Source organism: Ursus arctos, unplaced genomic scaffold (genome assembly GCF_023065955.2).
Source record: "Ursus arctos isolate Adak ecotype North America unplaced genomic scaffold, UrsArc2.0 scaffold_10, whole genome shotgun sequence".
NCBI classification, from domain to species: domain Eukaryota; kingdom Metazoa; phylum Chordata; class Mammalia; order Carnivora; family Ursidae; genus Ursus; species Ursus arctos.
In genome coordinates, this window is record NW_026622764.1 from 55,693,304 (window position 1) to 55,712,653 (window position 19,350).

The window sequence follows — 19,350 nt, forward strand, 5'->3', positions numbered from 1 at the left end:
TTCTAAAATAAAAGTCTATTTAAAGAATTCTGAGGGTGCCTGGGTGGCTCCGTCGGTTAAGCTTTCAACTCTTGATTTCAGCTCAGGTCATGATCTCAGGGTCCTGAGTCAGGCTCTGCGCTGAGTGTGGAACCTGCTTAAGATTCTCTCTCCTGCTCCCTCTGCCCTTCCCCCACTCCTCCTCCCCCTCCCTCCCCCGCTAATGGGTGCAAGCTCTCTGTCTCTAAAAAAAAAAACAAAAAAAACAAAAAACTGATGTTTTTCAGGTAAACTACCATTAAACCATGTTTAAGTGCTCAACAATGTTTACAATATCCTAATTTATATAATTGTCATTCAGAGCAGAACAAAGCAAAGGGATTAATGTCATCATCCCATCCTCTACAGCTTTTAGTTTTTCCAGTAATTTCTATTTCTTTTTCTTCTTGCAATCTCTTACAATAATTCTCCACTTATTTTTACAAAAGTTCCAACATATCAGGTAGTTTTCATACCCCTTTTTCTCTGGAAGCCTTTCCACCAGAACCCTCTGGGGCCAACAAAGACAATTTTGTGAGATGCTAACTTAATATTGTCCTGATTTAAGGTGGTATAACCTGATTTAAGGATAGAATTTAAGGTAGCTGGAAGAATGAATGAATTATATACACTCTAAATGTTCTTTCCTGTTTTTCTCAGTGTTTGCTGAATAAAGTCAATATAATTCCAATCCAAAGCACAGATATGTGATATTATGGTTAGCCCCAATAGCCTTAATGCCTTCAAGAATCTTCTGGGATGGGGCGCCTGGGTGGCTCAGTTGGTTAAGCATCTGACTCTTGGTTTCGACTCAGGTCATGATCTCAGGGTTGTGAGACTGAGCCCTGCGTGTGTAGGGCTCTGGACTCAGTGGAAAGTCTGCTTGAGATTCTCTCTCCCTCTGCCCCTCCCCCTCTCTGCAAACTCTCTCTCTCTCATAAATTAATAAATAAATCTAAAAAAAAGAAGAATCTTCAGGGACACAGCAGCCATCATTCAACAAACCAATGCTGCTGGGGTATGGCCAATTAACCAAATACAAATCCACCTAATTATGCCATTACCCACATGGCTTCAGTTGATACACAAGGAATCCATAATAGATTTTGCCAAATTCATGAACTTCAAATACAATATTTTTTAAAACTTCTTCTATATCTAACATCCCTAAATGACAACAACCAAAAAAAAAAAAAATTGTTTAAGGACAAGGGAACTTTTTTTTTGCATGGAATAACATATGTTTAACTTTGTCATCATGAACGTTGCCCGTGCCTTTTTAATTTCATAGAACCGGTACCTACCACATAGTAAAGGTTCAGTATTTTTATTGAAGTCGGTTGACTTTCCTAGCATCTTAATGTGAAGATCAGTTTTACATGCATTTTAACTTTTGTGTTCTCCCAGATCGAAATATTTGTTTTGGCTAGATTAAGGGAGATTTCCCAGAAAAGTTTCCTTTTAGGCTGTTACAAAGTTAGCTCCCTTCCTGTCTCTAACTGTGGAGACAATTCAGGAAAGATGAACTATAATCTCCATGCTGCCGGTTTGTTTTTCCCTTCCTCGCATTTCAAATGCTGTTCGTTTTTGTGTGTTAGCCCCTCGTATGATAGGCAGATGCTTGACAAATGTTTACTGATTTGATTTAATTTAGAAAAAACCTGATGAGCTACACACCACATTCTACTGGCAAAATTGGCCTCGGATCACCTTAACCTTGTCTCTCTGCATGTTTATCACAATCCAGAAAGTCCTGTGTGACCCTGTGTGCAAAGGAGTCACTGTATCCCCTGCAAAGGCAGAGACAGAAATCGAAGTGCCAGGAAATGAAGAATTGAACCCACCTCAAAACCACCAAATTCCCAGCCCATTTAGCCTTCTTCATAGAACTACCTCTTCATTCTTTCCCATTTTTCCATTTAACTTTCAAATACATCTATCGTTACGTTATCTGATTTCAACCCTGGCCAGAAGATTTTTACCATGCAGGAATCAGGGTGAGAGTCCTGCAAAATATTTGAATAAAAGCAATGAGTTTAAGGGAGGTTTCTTGGCACTCATCAGGGCAGAACAGTAGCTTCTTTGTCTTCTCAGATTCTCTGGTGCTCGGCCCTTGCCTCTTCTTGGATAACTTGCTGCTCTTCGACATGCTGGGCCTCAGCCAGGTCTGGTCCTCAAACCCACCCACAAGTTAGTCCCTTCAGGCAGCCCCAAGCCAGCTGGGAGCACAGTGACTCTCTGTCCTCAGCAGTCAGGTTTCCAGAGAGTGGCCGGTCCATTTTGTGAATCTAACACCTGATATAAAATTTCTAATTACAGACACCAAATTCTCTCTCCTAGGAGATCTGAAAATGCAAGCTCCACTCTTTGTTAGGACCTTTTATTTTCATTGGAAAGCTCCTGCCAAATGTTGGCCACATTTCACTCTGTCTGATCCATGCTTTTTATCTCTTCTCAGCCAGACAAACGCATAATGCTTCATTTGCCGGATGACCAGGCAATCCATCCATTTCAAGATCGACTCGTACACAATGCTCCTGCCGGGCCAGTGTGCTGTGCAAAGTGCTCCAAGGGTATTTCTCAGGTTCTGGCAGGACTACCGTGTCGTTCCTCCAACAAAGGCCCTACAATTTCAAAGGGAATGTAGATCATTTGGTTTTAGCTGTCTCAGTGGTTCATCCCTCAGTCTTTAGACATCAACGCTGCCATGGGTTTAATGTCGGATTTAGAGATGAAGTGGTGGAATGGTGGAACATAAACATTTGACAAGTGACCATTAGGACAGATGCATATTTAAACCTTTTTGCAAAATTGTACCTTTCTGGATGGTTTGCATCCGAAGACATGGGTCAGTCCACTTTACATCCAAGGTACTAATGAAGAACCTGGCCCACGTCTGTGCATCAAGGACAGTGAAATGGGAAGAAGTCCAGGGATTATAAAGCTCTAACTAACCCTCTTTCTTATTCCAAGTAATACTTGATATTCCTGCAGCTTCTGTAGGGCGTGCACCCCAGGAACCTGGGTAGTACCCCAGAACCTGAGTAGTACAGGGTAAAAGAGACTGCTGAGGTCTGACACTGCCCTAGGCTGTCAGGACAGAGGGTCAAGGTCAGAGATGAGGGATCCTGGGGGAGTCTGCAAGGAAGAGCGGATAGTGCGCAGGCCTCTGGCAGGGAGAGTTGGGATACATTTCTTGAGACTGTCTCCTTTTGTTCCTTTTAGGAAACAGGATGGTAGTGGAAAACTGAAGAGGGATCGGATTAAAAAAAAAAAATCCTGCGTCGACTCTGGGCCCAAGCCTTCCCATTCATTCATTCATTCATTCAGTGATTTATTGAGCAACTATGGTCATAAGTACTGTTCTAGATTCTTACAAGAATTAAATGTTTCAGTCATGTTGTCTAACAGGACCACAGCCCCTACTAAGGGAAACTTCCCTTCTCACATACCTGCTTAAGACACATTAATTAGAATAAAGGTACATTCATATGTCATGCACTGACCCTGCTCCCAGTAACGAATAGTATCAGTAACCTATGGTAGGGCCTACACTCATTTATCGAATATTTATTAAGTGACTGTTATAGACCAGGAATACAATGGTGAACAAAAGAGACACATTCCTTGCTATCAGGAGTCTTACACTCTACCTAGAAAGCCTGACAATGAAATAGGAAGATATAAATTGTTCTGCTATGATAGGGAAAGTTATGGGAGCATCTAGCAGCATAGTCAAGTAACCAGATCAAGGAAGACTTCCTGGAAGAAGTGATGTTTAAGCTGAGGGCTGAAGACTAAGTAAGAGAAGGCCAGTTGTAGAAGAGGAAGAGTTTCCACGATGGAAGGAAGAGCATATAACCAGAGATAAGAGAAAACACAGCATGTTTTAAGCAATTTAAATAATTTCAGTATGATGGGAAGCAGAGTACAAGATTGAGAAGTAAGACATGAGGCTGGTGAGGTACCTAGGCACCAGGTCATGAGGCTAGAACATGAAGTGTCTTATAAGCATGTTAAAGTAGCTGTACTTTATCATGGAGGCAATGGGCAATCTTTGAAGGATATGGGAAATGGATTGGGAGTGGAGGAAGATAATGATAGGAAGATCATTGTATTAATTCAGGTGAGAAATGATAGTCATTTGACCAAAATAGTGGTCATAGAGATGGAGCAAAGTTGACTAATTACAGATACATTTATTCACGGCTTAAAAAGATAACCTGGCACCAACTCTCTTTCTGAAAAATTGGGGGGGGGGGAAGAAAATGAGAGAGAGAGAATGGTATTAACACAGAGAAAACTGAAGAGGCCATGATAGATTGTGTAAGCCAAATTTACAATGCAGTAAGAATATGTGGATGCTATGAAGAAAAGGAAAGATATGCAGAGTACAGGGAAAGAAAAGGGCAATGGGAAAGAAGAGTACATATGACCCATGAGAGAGGGAGGAAGGGCTGGTCCAGCTCCTGACAGCTTTCCTGGTTCAGTTCCCTAAAGGTTCAGCTTTATCATAAGCTCTGTTCATGAATTCCCATGATCTCTGGCTGCTCCACACACAAGCTGGTTTGATTGAGTTTAGTTCTTGCAACTTAAGGAATCTGAGTACATCAGTAATGGTTATACAAACTAATTCTTCAAGGGGCGCTTGGGTGGCTCAATCAGTTGAGCATCAGACTCTTGGTTTTGGCTTAGGTCATGAGCTTGGGGTCTTGGGATCAGGCCCTGCACCAGGCTCCACGCTCCGTGCAGATTCTGCTCGTCTCTCTCCAAGTGCGGTAACCATTAGGAGTCCAGTTGGGTTGGGTACAGTACAAGAAAATGAAGTGAACTACCATGTTTCAGGTCTTGTGTGGGAGCACAAAAAAAAAAAAAAAAAGGATGAAAATCTGGCCCATGTTCTTTTTTTTTTTTTTTTAAGATTTTATTTATTTATTTGTCAGAGAGAGAGAGCACAAGCAGGGGGAGCAGGAGGCAGAGGGAGAAGCAGGCTCCACACTGAGCAAGGAGAGTGATACGGGACTCGATCCTAGGATTCTGAGATCACGACCTGAACCAAAAGCAGACGGTTAACTGACTGAGCCACCCAGGTGTCCCATGGCCCATGTTCTTAAAGGACTTAGAGTCCAGTGAGAAACACAGACATGTACACAGATAAAGTAAGGTGGGAAGGGAGAAGACGGGTAAGTACAGGTGGTAGGGCTTTACAAAGAGGTTTGAGATAGAACAGCTGAGCTCAGATATGAAGGTCGAGTCACAGTTTTGTAGGAATGTCAGGAAGGGCAAAATTGTAAGTATATTTGGAAGGAGCTGAAGCACCAGAGGCAGGGCTGTATCAGGGGCCTGTGGAAAAAAAAGTAGGGAATAGGAGAGGAAAAGCCTAGAGAGTTAAAGGGAAGTCATATCATGAAAGACATTTTTATTTCCAAGACTTTAAAAAAAAAAAATAAATAATGGTAAAAGTTTTTTCAACAAAGAATTGTCCCCAGTTGCAAAAATGAATGCTTGAAATATATCTTCCAACTAAAAAACAAAAACAAACCAACAAACTGAAAATATAAGGACACTGACAAAACACCGTTATGACATAACCATTGGCAAGTCGATTTTTGAATTCCAAATATCAAATAAACACAAAATAACAAGCATTCTATTGAAAAATATAATCAAACTCAATTTAGTAGAAACATGTTAGGGTATGGACGCTACAAATAGGAAATATAGACCTTTGTGAACTAGGGACAAAAAACATACATTCTTCCCTATTTTGATGAAGCATCTACTAATATTGGTCATGTATTTAGCTACAAAGAAAATCTTAGCAAGCTATCTTACATAGAGATTTTATAGATTTTTTTTCTAAGTAGATTCAATTAAGCTAGAAATCATAATAAAATTGGACTTGGTTTTATAAGAAGTCACTGAAAGATTTTTAAGCAAGAAAGGGACACAACCAAGTACCAAATGTGTTGGAGGAAAGTTAGGAGAGACAGGAGGGAAATCAGGAAAGGAAATATTCCAACAGTCTTGGAAAGAAATAATGCCGGTCTGAACCAAGGTAGGAGTAGTGGGGAATGAAAAGAATAGACGATTTAGAATATATTCAGTAGATAAAGAAGCAGGACTGGCTGCCTGATTGGATTTCGGAAAGAGAGAAGAGGGGTGAGGGGATGGAGAAGAGTTAAATGATTAAATTAGGTAGTGACATGGTGGAGGTAGTGTCATTAATTTAGATGAGGAAGACACACGAAGAAACAGGTCTGGGGAAATGGGAATTCATATTTGGGCTGGTTGAATTTGAGGAACTCAGCCCATAGTCCAGTTTAAGGAGACAAAGAAAACTGCAAATTGACATTACCAGGAAGATTATCCTTTCTTTTTTTTTTTTTTTTAAGATTTTATTTATTTGTCAGAGAGAGTGAGTGAGCATAAGCAGGGGGAGCAGCAGGCAGAGGGAGAAGCAGGGTCCCCGTTGAGCAAGGAGCCCCATGTGAGACTCGATCCGAGGACCCTGGGATCATGACCTGAGCCGAAGGCAGACGCTTAACCGACTGAGCCACCCAGGTGTCCCAAGATTATCCTTTCTTGTAGAAGAAATTCATAACTAAGGCCGTGATAGATGGGAAAGCGTCAGGGTTCCTCTTTTATTTGGTGCCCAGTAGGGGATGAGGGTGGCTTATTAATAGTATTTACTAGAACTTAACACCGCCTACCTCTTACACCCAGATACAATTAAGATATGTTTAGGAGTATCTTAGGATGGGGCAAAAAATGTCCAATCCAGTTGGGAAGACGAGACTAAGGACTATACAGTCAGTGCCACAAATGCCCACTAAAGCAAATGTCCACTATTGGAAAAAGAGGCAGGACTGTCAGTGAAATAAGAAAAGGCCTTGCTTTTAATAAGTCATGGGGAGACACAGACACGCGTGCACACACGAGTCATGGGGAGACACAGAAGTCTTTCAGGTGAGGGATGGATCATAAACAATGGCCCACAGATGAGAATACACTGAGGGGCAGCGGTGGAAGGCTCAGGACACAGAGGGGCATTCTGGGAGCGGGAGGGTGGGAAGAGCGACCTGAAGCCTGGAAAGGAGTTGGAGCTCAACAGGGCAGACAAAGGGCGATGTGGCAAAGATTGTGGCAGGAAGCTAGAGTTACTTCATGGCTCTTACGTAAATTAAAGTCATTAAAACTAATTTTGCCCTGTGAATTTTCCTGAGAATTTTTCTACGCTTCTTTGGATAATTGATATCCAAGACCAATGAGGTTCAGGACAGACTTTTATCTAACACAGACACAAAAATAAAGCCTTACTTTTTGCTTTCACATTTGAGGATTAAAGGATTTTGATTACTTGAGGGGGCTTAGTAAGTGTTGATTACAATGATTTAGAAAATCCTTAGGGCGTCAGATGGTGACGCAATATAAGCCTTTGCATAGAGTATATTTAAGGACTTACTGGTCTGAAGCACGTGCTACAGAGGGCATGGACAAGGAGGAGGCAGACCTGCTTGGCCATTAAGTGGTCTCGAAATGACATGACCTCTTTCATCAGTGGTTTTCTAGACTGTAAGATAGGAATTGTAATTTCTTCATTCATTCAACAAGTGTTCTATGAGAGTCCACTGTGTACCAGGCACTGTTCTATCTACCTTATAATATTATTTTGAGAATTAAATGAAATAACATAAGTGAAAATACTTAACGTAGTGTCTAGAATCTATCAGGGGCTAATTGTATTCATACTTCTATACAAGAGGATTTTTTGGGTATTTGAACCATTATTGAATCAGGCCAACAATGGGCCAAAACATTCGGGGTGTTCGTTGCAAATATCACGGTGTTTTGCAGAGCAAAAGAATTGACTAAATCAGGGATGCAAGAATAAAAAGACCTTTAACTTAATACATTTTCAAAGTAGTAGGATGAAGAGCAAAATGTTGCCCTTGGGAAAGTGAAGCATGTCTAAGTCAAGGCTATTCTGGGAAACCTGTGGAGGGTGCGATGAAGCAGCAAGGGTACTCCAAGTTAAGATCCATTGGAAATATGAATGGCCTACTAGGTCTAGAACATTTAGAAAGAACTACAAGGTAGTTTGCTTCATCAACATGTTCGGAGTTCAGGTGCATGACAAAATAATTGTACTTCTGAGACATCTTTAACCGTAAACACTGCAATGCACCCACTGAAGCCTGGAAAGTGAATTTGCAATTCAGGATAAATATTTTGAATTGACTTATTTGGTGCTCCAAATAAGTCATCAGAGAAAAGAAAGGAAGTGAAGCTGACTCAAGTTGGAAAACATGTTTTCTCTCAGTATTACTTTTGCTTCTGAAGTGAGCTGGTTTCATTATCAAAGAGTGGGGCATTTTCCACTTCCCTTTTATAAATTGAACTTTAGCCCTGACCTTGAAGAGTCTAATGAGTTGGTCAGAAGTCATAATGAGGTGGAATATGCCTGATTCCCAAAGAGAAAAGGGGAAGATCAAGGCCATTTACACATGACCCCTTAGTGCTCAGAAAGGCAATAACATTACTTATTACCATATGTGCTAACCGTAACTGCCTATTTATTTTTCAATCTTTTCCAGGAGACTAGAAGCTCCTTAAGGTCAGGGACTGTGTAGTATTAATCATTGTAACCCCACCTGCTTGAAACATCCCTTAGAGGAGAGGCTTAGTAAATGCTTGATAGTAAGCGAGTGGATCACTGAATGGATGGATGGACGGATGGATGTACCAATAGACGGATTCCTGGCCATAAAGAAAAATGCCATAAAAATACAGGAAACGGTGCTGAAGTGAAGGGAGGACAGGATAGGCTGACTGACTTAGACCCATAAGAATCACCAATGAGGGATCTAATCCTAGAGTCATTGGGAAGAAGAAAATTTGGATTCGTTTTTCGCATAGCTTCTCCTCATCCATCATCCCAAAGGTCTGCTCTGTCCCTCTAGTAGAGCGAGCTGCGATTGGATAAATACGGCTACCTTGAGAGGCCAAGAACAAGTAAGAGCATCAGGACTTTCTGAGGAGGGCAGAAAGCCTATCTATCCCACTCCTGTCCATGGAGTAGCTATCCTGAGAGGCAAGGGCTCCATCTGCCTGAAGTAGACTGGGTTATGGGTGTCTTAGGCCACTGAGCAGTCCTCATAACAGATAGACTGTGGGGGAGTGAGGAGTGGAGGAGCTTTAGGAATGGAGTCCGCGTGGCCTTGCTTGCAGACTTCAGAGGGGCGGTGGTGAGTTCCAGGGACCATATTTGCTATTGAGGGATTTGGTCAGGTCAGCACCATATGGCACCCATAGCAAAATCCATCTCCCCCCAGGGCAACTCAGACTGAGACTAACAAGATGGAATAATAACAGAACAGTTAATCCATCGACCCCCTCTAAAAAATGGAGAAATGGCCCCCTAGTAAAGGCCCCTACAGATGTAGGAGGAGCCAGGAGGAGACAGCATGTCCAGGAACTGAAAGAGCTAGGGGGATGGAGGGGCCTGCGGTTCCCCTCCCCGAGCAATGCTGACCTTCGGGAGGAGGTTGTAGCACAAGAATGGTCATCAGACAACGTAGTCTTTGCCAGTCTACTGGCCTGTGGAATTTGGGAACTCCCAGCTAACTGCATGGAAAACAGCCTTGGGACTCACTTGCACTAGGGTACCCCCTGGGACACAATTCACACAAATTCCAAGCTTATAGTTCATACATTCATCAAGGTGGGTATGTTGGAAGGGAGGGCCAAACATACTGTACAAAGGGAAAGCTTGATTCGTAGAAGATTATTCTGCAGCAGTTGCCTCCACCTGTGAAGGAGGTAACAGAACAGGATATTTAAGAGCACAGACTTGGGAGCCAATGCTAGGGCTTCAATCTTCTCTGGATTTCTATCATTCCAAGACTTTGAGTGAGTTTCCTCGTCCCCTAGGTCTCTGCTTCTTCATCTGTTGAAGGGGATAGTAAGAGCACCTACATCACAGACGGTTAAGAAGACTAAGGTAAACAATCCAAGTCCATGCTGGCGCATAACAAGTGCTTGATAAATATTAGCCTACATGCAAAGTATGGCCTGACTTGTAAAATATGAATCCTATCTTATGTCCAAACATAGCAAGATTCCCACATAATCTTAGAGCGATAGTTGAGTTGCCCGTAGAGTGATAGTTGGTTATGGAGTGGGGACTGGAGAAGATGAACAGGGACATGAATCAAAAGCATACTCTGTGATACACTCTTTTTTTCTAAGAGACTCAAAAATCCCTTATTGATCTAAAGTATTTATGGAACACAGTTTGGAAACCATTGCATTATTGGACGAAAAATAGAAGCTATATGCCTTCGGGGAGCCTGGGTGGCTTAGTCGGTGGAGCATGCAACTCTTGATCTCGGGGTTGTGGGTTGAAGCCTCACGTTGGGTGTAGAGATTGCTTAAAAAATAGAATCTTAGGGGAAAGAAAAAGCAATATATCCTAAACCGATTATAGGAAGGTCAGGTATACTGCCCACTCTTGCTGGAATAACCAGAGGCAACTTTTAAAGTTGCGCCCACTGAAGACATTCCTTCTGACATTTGGTGCCTATGCCAACAGGTGTGATCTTGATTTTATTTAAGGGGTTTATGATTGCCAATGCCAAGGAAAACATTTAACAGGAGACCAGCTTAGAGAAAATAAAAATCTGTTATTTGGGGTTACTGTGAATACACACAGAAGCTTCTAAAACATGTATAATAGGACGTTGGTGAGACAGTGAGTTAAAAATTTAAGTGCCTGTGAATTTCATATATGAATACAAGTAATAAAGTTTTAAACAAAGGACACAAGAAGATAGAGTAATGAACAAGTTAGGAAACACTGACTAAAAAATTAACAACCACCTCAAATTTGCCCAGCGCCGTAAGAAGTGGCCAGGGTTTTTGTTAGTGATTTAGGTCCTTTAAAACTAAGACATGAACTGTAATTTCTATTTCTGTTAAAAAAAAAAAAAAGGCATTGAAAGGTAGATTGTCATTCAAAGATGACTAGAGCTTAAATCTGACAATCATTAATTTTTATGGCTTGTGGTTTTAAAATATTACCCCTGGGTGGTGACATTGGGGGAAAGGCCTGGGGGAAAGTTATCTCTGGGCTCTGGGAGTTCTTTGTCTCATCTATCCTCCCCTGGTCCTGTCTCCTCTCCATTCCTTACCTTGTCCCCTCCACATAGCAAAGGGTTAGGAGTTGAGTTTCATGTATTTAATTACACGTGCCTGGCAGGAAAAACGCTGTGGACAAGGCTGGGATCAAATGATAAGGCTTCAGACAGCGACTAATTAAGAACGCCAAGCACATGAGAACAGTTTCGTTATTTCCGAATACAGTCTCATAAAGTCAATGTTTCATATATTTAATAATGTAAACTCAAATATGATTATGCCGATAGACAACCAGGCATAACTGCTATCCGCAAATTATATTTTCATAGTTCAAATCTTCTCACTTTTGGTCTACACAACAGTGTCGTCAAGGCAGAGCAGGGTTGGGGCAAAGAAAACCAAGGCCAGAAATGGCTGATGGAGCAGAAGACACATGAAAACAGGCCCTGTGTTCCTGGCAATTAAAGGTCTTGGTCTAGAGTAGGAGGAAAGAAGGATAAAATACTAAGGGTGAGTAAAGGAAAAGTTGTTCATGCTGAGACGAGAAGGAACAGAATAGGGATGGATAGGGATTTTTAAAGAGGGAAGGGGTTCTGGTCGAGTAGGTAGACCTGTTCTTAAGCAGAAAACGAGCCTTGTAAATACTTAAGCAGGTTCCTTCAGATATTTTTGAGGCTAACTGAAATTTTTCCTGTTCTCATCTCCCATCTTCCTTTACTCCCTCAAAAGATTTATGGTACCCCAACTTCTTTACACTGGGAATCAAGTTTTTCATTCCACAATTAGAGACAATGCTTAATAAGCAAATCAGCTGGCCCGGGGAACACGAAACTCCTTCTCACTAAAATCGTAAGAGCTGATACTGGATCCTTTGCTGTTCTGATAGGAAGAGGAAGTAAGAGAATGCGAAAGCCCTGGCATGAAAAGGCTTCCCAAAGGAGAGGAAGAACAAGAGAAACAGCTCATGTCTATGGCATACTTATGTGTCAGGTTCTGTTCGAAGTGCTCTGCATGAATTAACTTGTTCAATCCCCACAGCACTCTGTCTGAGGGACATACTGTTACTAATCACCATTTTACAGACGAGGAAACTGAGTCATGAAGAGGTTAGGAAACTTGCCGAGGGTCGTACTGGTAGGGCCAAGGTTTGAATTCTGGCGTTTCTAGTCCTAGCGTCCATACTCTTGGCCATGGCTGAAAGAACATTGGCTCACAAGGCAACCTTTTTCATGACACATCCCCAAAGGCAAGAGAAACAAAAGATAAAATGAACTTATGGGACTTCATCAAGATTAAAAGTTTCTGCACATCCAAGGAAACAGTCAGAAAAACTAAGAGGCAGCCCACGGAATGGGAGAAGATATTTGCAAATGACACTACAGATAAAGGACTGGTATCCAAGATCTACAAAGAACTTCTCAAACTCAATACACGAGAAACAAATAAACAAATCAAAAAATGGGCAGAAGATATGAACAGACACTTTTCCAATGAAGACATACAAATGGCTAACAGACACATGAAAAAATGTTCAAAATCATTAGCCATCAAGGAAATTCAAATCAAAACCACACTGAGATACCACCTTACGCCAGTTAGAATGGCAAAAATAGACAAGACAAGAAACAGCAATTGTTGGAGAGGATGTGGAGAAAGGGGATCCCTCCTACATTGTTGGTGGGAATGCAAGTTGGTACAGCCACTCTGGAAAACAGTGTGGAGGTCCCTTAAAAAGTTAAAAATTGAGCTACCCTATGATCCAGCCATTGCACTACTGGGTATTTACCCCAAAGATACAGACGTAGTGAAGAGAAGGGCCATATGCACCCCAATGTTTATAGCAGCAATGTCCACAATAGCTAAATTGTGGAAGGAGCCGAGATGCCCTTCAACAGATGACTGGATTAAGAAGTTGTGGTCCATATATACAATGGAATATTACTCAGCTATCAGAAAGAACGAGTTCTCAACATTTGCTACAACATGGACAGCACTGGAGGAGATAATGCTAAGTGAAATAAGTCAAGCAGAGAAAGACAACTATCATATGATTTCTCTCATCTATGGAACATAAGAACTAGGATGATCGGTAGGGGAAGAAAGGGATAAAGAAAGGGGGGGTAATCAGAAGGGGGAATGAAACATGAGAGACTATGGACTATGAGAAACAAACTGAGGACTTCAGAGGGGAGGGGGGTGGGGGAATGGGATAGACCGGTGATGGGTGGTAAGGAGGGCACGTATTGCATGGTGCACTGGGTGTTATACACAACTAATGAATCATCGAGCCTTGCATCGGAAACCGGGGATGTACTGTATGGTGACTAACATAATATAATAAAAAATCATTAAAAAAAAAAAAAAAAAAAGAACATTGGCTCAGAGAGAAGATGGCCCAGGAAACAAAACTTTCCTATGGGAATGATGTTCCCTAAAGTCAGCTGGTTTACTCCCAAGTGTCAGAGATAAGGAGGGGTCCAGGGCCGAGGTGGTTCATCTCACCGCAGCGCTGTGGATCCGCTGCTTACAGGAACACCAGCAGGGGTTACTACGTTCAGTCCTATGGAACATGGCGACACCCTCTCGGTCCCATGTGCGTACTGCTTTGCTGCCTGAATTAGTGATCCTGTTGCACTTACTTAAGCTTCCTGTGCCTCTGAGTCCACATTTGGAAACTGGGTTATTTCCACTTGTCAGCTTTCTGACTCAGGGGAATGCAGAGGGCTAATGGGCTGATACATGCAAAGTGCTTTGAGCCATAAACCAGGACTAACTGAACTTTTAGAGAACAGTATGACTTGGAAGTGGTATTTAAATTGACATAAATGGTAGAATGTTCTTCTAGCAGCTTCTTTGGATGTTCTTGGTTGAGCTGCCTGGTCCACCCACTGTGGCTGCCTGAGTTCTTCTCTAGACTTTCACACTGAACAGTGCTAACGGAGAACTGTCTGCTGGACCTGGGCAATGACCCTGTAGTCTGGGATTGTTCAAATTATGTGGAGATAAGGATTCCTAATTCAAAATAACAATCTTCCAGCCAGGACCTTGAAAGCCATTACTTATCAAAAAAGATTAAAAGAACTGGATCCACTCCAAGGAAACATTTAACTTAATTGCAAGCACCATACCTTAGCTTTTAATTCAAATGAGAGTGAGCTGACACCACCAAGGTCAGAACCAATTGCAAAATTTAAAAAAGTAATAATGATTTACAAAGAGATGTGGGTAAGGAGACACCTGAGACTAAAAGAACGAGGAAAGAAAGAGTCTCAGTTGTAGCTATGATCAAGGACCAACAGGCACAAAAAGAAGAATAAAGCTAGGGTTTTTTGAAAAGAAAAATGTGTCTGATTAATCCACACTGTCTAATGGAATTTTCCTCCCATTTTTACAGCATAGAAATATTAGTTGTCTACCTATGTTTTCAAATAAAACAAATGACAGCAGAAGGGTGATCAAAATATTTTTAATAGATGCAGTCATCAACTCAATGATATTTATGCCTTGGAGTCATGTTTTTTAAGGGGCAGAGTCATACCTGAGCACTGTTATGCCCTTCCAGACCTGAGAAAGGAAGTAATCTTTGTGAGCTGATAAATAAACACGACCAGCGGGAACCAAGGGGGAAATTCAGGAGAAGAAATGGGACAGCTTAAAATAGTTTACAAAAGAGTTTGAGAGCAAAGGAAGGACATAGAACAACGAACGGAAGGTGGTAGACGGTGAAGACCATACAGTATTTAAGAAACTACAAATCCAAAACAAGGAAAATAAAAGACCGTTTTCCTGAGTGCGGTTGTTATTCAAGTCATTTCAGATAAAAGCTATGACAAATCTCCAAAAAAATTTAGGTGCAAGAAATTTGATTTTAAGATGCTAAGCCTTCCTTTTTGGCGGCATATTCTCATATCTGCAGACACTCCTTTTTAAGCACTCAAGGCCCTACCTATTACCAAAGGGAAAGTACTGATCCGGATGCGTTAGTGTGAGAGGTAAGACAGGCATAATCTTCCCAGGAGAATTCACAGGTTAAAGCTCATCTTTACATGAGAAGGAATTTTTAGATGGAAAGCTTGTGGAAGAGGCAGAAGAACCTTCCTCATGTCCCTTCTCCCAAATCTCGCTGAAGGCACTTTTTGTGCTTGTCTCTATCTTCCTTGGTCCCATTTATGACAGGGGTTGTTATCTGGTTCATAAACACATCTTCACGTTGTCTTTGCCCGGAGGGAAAGGGTTTCTTTTCAGCAAAGAACAATGGGATTTGTGTAAGGAGAAGGTCACTTAGGTAAAATTGTGCTGTGAGGGGGCGCCTGGGTGGCACAGCGGTTAAGCATCTGCCTTCGGCTCAGGGCATGATCCCGGCGTTATGGGATCGAGCCCCACATCAGGCTCCTCCGCTATGAGCCTGCTTCTTCCTCTCCCACTCCCCCTGCTTGTGTTCCCTCTCTCGCTGGCTGTCTCTGTCTCTGTCGGATAAATAAATATAATCTTTTAAAAAAAATTGTGCTGTGATATTTTGCTATGTCCAGTCTATGACAAGTTCATTGAAAACCCACTAATGAGCCATAAAGTGTAAGAGAGACCAGTAGTCATTTAATAGTCCCATTTCGCGTACAAATATTCATTGCTTTTGCTGAGAACTGGGGCCCGGGGGCCGATGCTCCAAGTCTCTGTGCCAAAGCTTGTTTTCCAGGAGGGGAAGGATAGCTTCCTCGGCCATGCTCTGCGAGCCGCCCTCCTCTGCACTATACTCAATGGGAGGAAGGGTGGAGGAGGCACACAGGGTCTGGACAATGCTCCAGTTCTTTGCACCCCAAATATTTACTGAGACAGTCCGGTCATTCTTTGGAGATGCCAGGCCTAACCTACAAAAGCTGGCAGAGGGACCGGAGAAGAAAGAAGGGCTCTCTCTGTTCGGTACAGATGTGCTCACTGGGTCGACAGTGATTGCAAAAGCAGCAGTATAGACATAGAAGAATTGTCCTACACACACTCTTCAAACCGGTCACCCATTTGAAAACTCAGCTTCAGGGGAACTTGCAATGCACATCCCACCCAGGCTTTCTGGGTCTACAGACAGCGGTTTCCGCTGCCTGGAAAAGTCTTCTCCTTGTCTAGAGTCTACCTTTTCTTCTGGATTCCTCTCTAGGGCTCTCCACATCCCACTTCCTGTTTTAGCCTCTCCCAGTATCCCAGCCCACAGTAATCACTTTGCTCTCCCTCCTACACCACTCACCTAGCACTGGTAATTCTGCGGCTTTTATCTGTTTACCCATTCAGCTCCCCATCCCCAGCACCAGACGTGGCACATAATAGTCAACCTTCACTCTGTGCCTAGAAATGAGGATAAATTCTTATTTAGACTGTAGGCATGCCTGTCTCAAGTTCATGTTTATGTAAACTTTATATAACTTTTAAACTCCAATGAAAGGTTTTTCCATGGTTAACATGTTTGAAATGTAGCACGTACGTAATATGCAGTCATTTTCAGACATCATGGGCTTTATTTGGATGCGTAAGAAACAACACTTGCCAATCTGGGGTAAAAGAAAGAACAATTACCTAGAGAGAGTGAGAGGAGCAAAGAAAGGATTCCTACGGTCCTAAACCCACACTGCTATGACCAACTAGTCCAGTTTACCAGGGACTTTGCCAGTTTTAACACTGGAAGTCCCATGTCCTCGACAAGCCCTCAATCCCAGACAAGCCGGCACAGTTGGTCACCTACCAAGTGGCTAATGAGCACTGTGACAAGAAGCAAACGCAAGTTGTAAATGAAGGACTGAGCCCCCTTTCGCCTCTCTCACCTCAAATCCTGGTGCCACAAGCTTCTCCAAAGACACTCTACTCTTCGATGTCAAGTACCCAGTTCCCAGGAAGGAATCCTGGGTTTATTCAATTCTATCCACTGCAGAAGCAGTCTCAGGCCTTGGGAGGACAAACGGTCAAGGGAAAAAGCTTTCTACAGAGTTCTCACAAAACAGAAACTAAAAGGAATATTTGGAACAGGAAACAGTGACCTTTATGGCACGAGTCCCAAAGGGAAAGTCAAAGGCAGAGACTCAGGAAGGCAAATGTCCAGAGTCCACGGGAACTCCAACTTACGCCGAACATTCCATACCAGGCCTGCTAATTGCAGAGCCAGAGCAGCCGGTGTGATAATGTTCTCATGCAATCAACCCAGCTGTGACAATTCGAGTGGCTACATTAACAAGAAAACCGGAACCCAGGATTACGAATGCATTGGAAGGCTGTCGCAGGTAGCAGAAAGTACTGATATATTCTGAGCGACAAAAATCTATACTACACGATAGACACAATCTGAAAACCAAAATGGACCTCAAAGAAGCATAACAGTAACGACACCATAAATAATGGTATATACAACAATCAGCTTCAGCGCTGCAGTTTGAGGAATGGCGGGAATTTTTTTCCATAATAGACTGATAGCTTTGATCTGAATCATGTTCAACACGGTAGCTCAGAGCAGTAAGAAGATAATTGGGGGATGGAAATTTTGCTGTTTGTATCTCTAGACTATCACTCAGGATAAAAGTGGAGTTGATTTCTTTAAGTATAGATTTCTGGGGGCACCTGGCTGGCTCAATCGGTAGAGCATGAGACTCTTGATCTCTGGGTTGAGGGTTCGAGCCCCATGGGGGGTGTAGAGATTACAAAAAATAAACAAACAAACTTAAAAAAGCATAAACTTCTGTCACTGAAAATGTTCCTGCGTACTGAGGGACAAGTGCCTGGAGCTGAAATTTCGGGTACATGGTGTAGGACGTAATCTTACCACCAGAGGGTATTGTTTCCTCTTCCGGATCGTTGGCAAGTTTATGTAACCGCAAACTAACCCTGAACCAGCCCCCACTAAAAATGGGCCAGGCCAGATCACAGCAAAGTGGATTAATCTGTAATATTCCCACAAATTCCCTCTTGTCCTCCCATTTTAGAGAGAGTTCAGTTTTCTTTCAGTTGAGGGATTCATGCTGGCAGCGAGCCAACCGACACACTCTCTATGTAGAAAACAGATCGCACCCCTCCTGCTGGTCCAAACAGGAGAACGGCCGCATAGGAAATTAGTCCAGGTGGCTATTTCTGATTATCCCGCGAGGCAGGAGTTTCGAGGGAGCGAGAACTCAGCAACTAGACTGAGCGAGCAGAAGGGATTTCAGGGGCAGCACGGTCTCCTGCTTGAATTTTGATGTAAGCTGATTTACAACTGAAAAAGGTCCTTGTCTTGTTAGAGACCAAAAAGCCTAGGAAAGTTACCCGAGAGATTTTGACATCTTCCAAAGTCAGCCAGGGAATCTGTCCCAGCCCATTAGAATACCGAATTTAGAAAGCAAGGCCCTGGAAAGGTGCCCCAGGAAGATGCCCAAGGGAGTCAGTTTGAATCCGGCTAAATGCTTACTCTTGAAAAAGGAAGGCTTTGTCCCCTCCAGCTCGCTCAGTGCCAGAGGCTCTCTCAGGGAGACAGGCTTGAAGTGCAGAAATATGGGATATTAGGTCATCTGCCTGACCGAGGGCAAGTTCAACAAATCCAAACTTCGAGTCAATAAATAATTTCCGTTTTTTTAATGACCAAAAAGAATACTTGTTCATTGCTAGAACTTCAAACAATACAGAGGTAAGAGTGACAAGTGAGGGACTTTCTTCTCACAGCCAGCCCACTCCCCTCACTCCCACTCGCCAGGAATGTTCAAGGTTGATGATTTGCTCCTATTTTTCAGGCCTCCAAATTCTTTTGTTTGTTTTTAAGATTTTATGTATTTATTTGAGAGAGAGAGCACAAGCGGGGAGGGGGGCAGAGGGAGAGGGAGAGACAGACTCCACACTGAGCAGGGAGCCTGACATGGGGCTCCATCCCAGGACCCTGAGATCATAACCAAGCCGAAGGCAGACGCTCAACCGACTGAGCCACCTAGGCGCCCCCCGGGCCTCCAATTTCGATGAATAATAAAAGAATCGATCATTCCATCTGTCTAGCTCTCCATCTATCTATTCATCCCATGCATCTTTCAATTGCCCATTTGGTTTGGTCTTATTTTTGCAAAAAAGTTACTTGAGTTGTTCATTCCATAGATCATTGAATTTTTTCGAGTCTTATTCTTTTGAATAGTGACACAGTATCCCCTTGTGCAGATGTCCCAGAACTTTTTTTATTCCTTGCCTGTTGATGGACATTTA

General features: G+C 42.6%; 1 long non-coding RNA gene across 1 annotated transcript; it reads right to left on the reverse strand.

Annotated features, from left to right (window-relative positions):
* Positions 1-412: 412 nt before the first annotated feature.
* Positions 413-17,126, reverse strand: LOC113251329 (uncharacterized). Its single transcript, XR_003314415.4, has 3 exons — positions 16,965-17,126; positions 9,775-9,829; positions 413-2,642 (listed from the first exon to the last, which is right to left on the reverse strand). It is a non-coding gene; the product is annotated as an uncharacterized LOC113251329 (long non-coding RNA).
* Positions 17,127-19,350: the final 2,224 nt, after the last annotated feature.